The sequence below is a fragment of the Ranitomeya variabilis genome, chromosome 3, assembly GCF_051348905.1.
Source record: "Ranitomeya variabilis isolate aRanVar5 chromosome 3, aRanVar5.hap1, whole genome shotgun sequence".
Taxonomy (NCBI): Eukaryota; Metazoa; Chordata; class Amphibia; order Anura; family Dendrobatidae; genus Ranitomeya; species Ranitomeya variabilis.
In genome coordinates, this window is record NC_135234.1 from 600,722,228 (window position 1) to 600,728,132 (window position 5,905).

The 5,905-nt window shown below is 37.4% G+C and overlaps 1 long non-coding RNA gene across 1 annotated transcript; it reads right to left on the reverse strand.

Annotated features, from left to right (window-relative positions):
- Positions 1–313: 313 nt before the first annotated feature.
- Positions 314–4,313, reverse strand: LOC143818422 (uncharacterized). The gene is made up of 3 exons (XR_013224533.1): positions 4,283–4,313; positions 1,589–1,656; positions 314–472 (listed from the first exon to the last, which is right to left on the reverse strand). It is a non-coding gene; the product is annotated as an uncharacterized LOC143818422 (long non-coding RNA).
- Between the last annotated feature and the right edge of the window lie 1,592 nt (positions 4,314–5,905).

Genomic DNA, 5,905 nt, shown 5'->3' on the forward strand with positions numbered 1-5,905 from the left:
CCCGAGACCATAGGCCCAAACAAACTGGAGGAATTTACCAAAAAATTATTCAGGAAAATTATTCCCTCCCTAACGGAGCAAGAGCTAGAAATTGACAGAATACATAGGCTGCGAAAACCGCCCACCATCCCTAAAGACCTACCCAGAGACACACTCATGAGAGTGCACTTCTTCAAAACAAAAGAAAGAATCCAAAATTACTTTAGAGAAAATAAACATTTCCCTGAGCCATTTGAAAAACTAAAAATATATGCTGACCTCTCCAAAGAAACGATTGAAGGGAGGGAAACTTTTCAAAGCATTACCATACCTCTCAGGGACAATGAAATCTCCTATAAGTGGGGATTCCCACTCAAGTTAATAGTCAACTACAAAGGCAACTTTATCGTTCTTAATTCTCCAGAAGAAGGCAGAGACTTCTTGCACTCCATCAGTATTCCTCTTCAACCACGACATAAGGATCGCCTTGACTCTGATGGTAAAACATGAAGAGTTTTTGATCAAGTTTATTGTTTACTTAAATGGGAAACTATCCCGATAAGAAGCTAATACCTATCTTTGGTCGTTCTTGTTAATGTTACATGGGTATAAGTTCAACAACCAAGAAGGTGTTGCTTGGGAGCTAGTAACACGAACTTTTCCCCCCAACAGGTGAAGTCAGGTTCACCGCAGTGGACCACTTCAAGTGGACATTTCAGTTTACTGTTTATTGTTCTTACTTTTATTTAAAGTATATAGGTTTGTTAATCCTCACAGGTTTGCTTATACACAATGAGCTTAAAATATTATCTTACAACGTAAGAGGTTTAAATAGTCCACACAAAAGACACACCCTTTGGAGAGAACTAATTAAAAGCCATGCCGATATAATTTGTATACAGGAATCCAAATTTAAACACACAGACAACCCAAAATTTTTGCATAAAAACTTCCCACATATCTACAAGTCTGACAACACAAAAAAGAAAGCTGGCGTGGTCACCATCATCAAAGGAACTATCTCATTTGAATTTCTAGAGGAGATCAAAGATGCTAAAGGGAGATTTCATATTCTTGTTGGTTCTCTGAATAACCAGATTTGCACAATCGTTAATATCTACGCCCCCAACACGGGTCAAATAGCTTTCCTAAACAAAGTAAATAAAAAAGTCATATCAGTCAAGAGAGGTGCCATGATTTGGTTGGGAGACTTTAATATGGTTCCGAATGCAAATATGGATTCCTCCAACCCAAATAGATACAGACCACACACTTTAGACAATTGGATACATCAAAATGAATTATTTGACATCTTTCGGTGCCTAAACACCACTTCAATTGAATTCTCCCATTTATCTGACCCTCATCAATCAGCGTCACGAATTGACTTAATCCTATCAGATATCTTTACACTCCCCAAGATCCATAGAATTACTATAGAAAGGAAAACCTTCTCGGACCACTCCCCAGTTTCAGCAGAAATTCAAGTTGGCCATACGATTAATAAAAATCCACTATGGAAATGTGACACTAACCTATTACACCACCCTGATCATAGATCAATAATAGAAAAATCACTAACAAATTATTTCACAGAAAACTCACCTACCGAAACAACCCCATTCACCCATTGGTGCGCCCATAAAGCGGTCATAAGGGGCATCATGATCCAAATCTCTGCAAAAAGGAAAAGAGTGTTTAGGATCCATATTGAGGATATTCAAAATAAAATAAAAGATAAGGAAAGCGAACAACTAAATTCAAACCCCCCATCTACTCAAATTAAAACAGAGCTACTAAAACTCAGGCAGGAGCTCAAGAAAATCATTTTTTCATCATACCACACAATGGTCAAAATTTCCAAAATGAAGCAGTATTCCTCAATTAATAAGCCAACGCGATACATGACTAATAGAATGAAAAAGATAAGACAAGTAAACAGGATCACCAAAATACAAACAAAAAATGGTACAACGGTATCTCATCCCCAAGATATAGCCAACTCCTTCGCAGATTATTACAGCAAATTGTATAATTTACATTCCCAACCCTCCACCCCACTTCCCAATATTTCTGACATTGAAAAATTCTTGACCTCAATTAGCCTTCCAAAATTGACCCTTGGTGATTTAGAAAACCTAACCTCCCCCTTTTCCCTAGAAGAAATAGAAAGAACCATTCTTCAACTCAAGGACTTTAAATCGCCAGGCCCAGATGGTTTCGGAAACGAATATTATAAAACCTTCACCAAATTACTCTCCCCACATCTACAAAACCTTTTTAATATAGCTAGTTCCTCAGGTAAATTCCCAGCAGAAATGTTAGAATCGACAATTATTTTAATTCCCAAACACAATTCGGACTTAACCCTTGTTAATAATTACAGGCCAATTTCCTTAATCAATACAGATCTGAAAATTTACTCCAAGCTAATTGCAAATAGGCTCAAATCCTATTTGCCGTTATTGGTTCATGGGGACCAAATGGGTTTTATAACAGGTCGTCAAGCGCCAGATGGTACTAGAAGACTTATCAACTCAATTAAATTGATTCATTCCTCTAAAGTGCCATCTGTAATTATTACTCTAGACGCCGAAAAGGCTTTTGACCGATTAAATTGGCTTTATTTAACATCAGTACTTCAAAAATTTGGGTTTAATGAAAAATATATCAACAGCGTAATGGCACTCTATTCAAAACCAACAGCCAAAATTTATGCAAACAATTACTCCTCTACACCATTTAACATTTCAAATGGTACATGACAAGGGTGCCCTTTATCTTCGCTGCTTTTTATTTTATCAATGGAACCACTGGCGCAATCAATTAGGCAAAATAATTCCATAAAAGGTCTACAAACGCGAACACGCCATTATAAGATAGGGCTCTTTGCCGACGACATGATGTTTACCCTGACGGACCCCTATGAATCAGTTTCGGAGCTACAAAAAAACATTCAATTTTTTTCAACTATTACCTTTTTTAAGATAAATGAAAATAAATCCAAAATATTGCCATTTTACTTGACGGAATTAGAAACAAAGAAAATAAAAGATATTGTTTCATTCAGTTGGTCGGAAGGAGACCTAGACTATCTAGGTACAATCATTTCAAAAAACTTAGACACATTAATGAAGAAAAACTTGAACAAACTCTTGGAAAATATAAACAAAGACCTGGGTTTCCTCGGTACTAAAGACCTCTCATGGTGGGGCAGAGTATTGGCAACTAAAATTTTTATCATCCCAAAAATCTCTTATATACTGAGAACACTTCCCCTAAAAATCAACACTTCCTACCTGACTAGCTTCCAATCAACAATAAATATGTTTATTTGGAATAAAAAAAGGGCCCGCATTTCCACAAACATTCTATATAAATGCAAGGAATTTGGGGGCATAGGCTTACCAAACATTACAGCTTTATATCTATCGAATTTAATAAAACAAAGCCAGTATTGGTTCATGAAAGAAGATCCTCCGAATTGGCTTGACCTTGAAATTGAACTTAACCATAGGAAATCTCCCAAATAATTGGTTTTTGACCATATTCTCAACAAACCTTATAAGGCCTACGCCCATCACCCTATCTTTTCTCCCATTATATATGCCTGGAATAAATTGTCCAAACGAAAGAGAGGCTCCAACAGGAAAGTCCTCCTCCAAAATACCCCGATAGAGATTATCATGCTTACCCAAAATATTAACCCCTCCCCCATATGGAGAGACAATGGGATTCAAAAATTAAATGATATCCATGATGGGGTTAAATTTCTCACCTTCAGCTCTATTAAACAAAAATTTAAAATACCCTCCTCAGCCTTTTTCCCTTACATGGTACTAAAGGACCAAGCTCAAAAATTCATTACAAACAAACCAAAAATATCTGAAGCAACTATTAATTTACTAAAAAAACCCACACACAATTTATTTTGGAGTAACAAGCAAATATATCGGTGGTTTAACAATGACACACAATTTAATAAGTTAGCTCATATGATAAAATGGGAAGGGGATCTGAATGTAACGTTCACTCTAGAACAGTGGGAAAATGCAATCCACTTTACTTATGCATCAAACATCTGCATGACACTGAAAGAGGCCTACTATAAAATAATAACAAGATGGTACTACACTCCGGCTCGCCTTTCTCATCTACCGTCAGGAGGATCTCCATTATGCTGGAGAGAATGTGGAGAGCGTGGAAGTTTGCTACATGTGTTTTGGTCATGCCCCCGGGTAAAACCCTTATGGAGGCAAGCCATAAAATTAATTAACAAATTATTAACAGGTAATATAGTTACCCCTGCAATGGCCTTGTTGTCCCTGAACTGGGAAAAAATAGGCACAAATGTGAGATCTCTTATCATCCATATCTGCCTTGTGGTCAAACAAATCATAGCTTTCCATTGGAAGAATCCGATTTTACCGGCTTTTACTGAAATTATAGACCAAATTAACTTACACAAGACATACGAAGAAAACTTCGCAATAGCAAATAATTACTATACGAAACATGATAGGAAATGGAAGAAATGGGTTGAGGTAACCTAACCTATCGCATTAAAAGGAAAGATGATGGCTTCTATACACCTGTGAGGATAATACGATTTATTATATGCTATATGCTATTATATGTTACTATATGTTAATCTGTTAAACAATTGTTAATCATTATAAAATTTTGTTTAAAATGGACAGCGTGTCCACAATGTTGTTCTTACCTTTCCCCAAACTCACCCTCCCCTACCTCCCTCCCTCTCCCTTCCCCTATTCCCTTGTGAGCTGACTCCACATGCTAATATTAAATTTCAAAGATATAATAAAATTATTTGAATAAGTATGATCACAGGTTACCTTTCCCCAAACCCATCCCCCCTACCTCCCTCCCTCTCCTTACCCCTATTCCCTTGCGAGCTGACTATATGATTATTTCCACATGCTAATATTAAATTTCAAAGTTATAATAAAAAATTATTTGAACGAGAAAATAAATTGAGTGAGATGGAGAGAGAGAGAGTGATGGGTGAGGTGAGAGGTGATGAGGTATGGAAGGTAATGAATAGCATGGCATTAAATAAGACTCCAGGAGAGGATGGTCTTCCTATAGAGTTTTATAGGGTGATGTGGCATGTGATTGGTAAGGATTTTGTGGATGTGTGTAAGTATATGTGGTCTAGTATGGAGGAGGCTGAGAGTATGCGTGCAGGGATGGTTGTGTTAATACCTAAAAAAGGAGATTTGAAGACTTTAAAAAATTGGAGACCGATAACGTTGTTGAATTGCGATTATAAGATCTATGCGAAAGTAATGGCGAATAGGATGCGTGATGTGATAGAGAGTGTGATTGGGGATGAACAGTATTGTGCGGTGCCTGGGAGACGTATACATGAGTGTGTGTGTATGTTGAGAGATTGTTTGTGGGACTGTATGAGTCGGAAGAAGAGTGTATTTGTTTTGAGTTTGGACTTTGAAAAGGCGTATGATCGGTTAGCACATAGTTTTTTGTTCCGGGTATTATTGAGAATGGGGTTTCCGCCTGATTTTGTTTGGAGGGTGAGGAGCTTATATAAGGACATTTATAGTTGTGTTTTGATGAATGGTTATGTGGGTAGAAGAGTGAATGTTTTTTCAGGTGTGCGACAAGGTTGTCCTTTGTCTCCTGTGGTTTTTATCTGTGCAATTGAACCATTGCTTTGTATGTTGAGGAAAGATAAAGTGAATAGAGGTGTACAAGTGCCAGGAGGTGGGGGGAGGGAATGGAAGGTTAGTGGTTATATGGATGACGTGTGTGTGTTGTGTGATTCAGAGTATTCTGTGAGGCGGGTGAAGGTATTAGTGTCTATTTTTTGTGGTGCGTCAGCATTTAAGGTGAATTGGGAGAAGAGTGAGTGTAAGGTTTTTGGGGGAGGGGTTTTAAGTAAGGA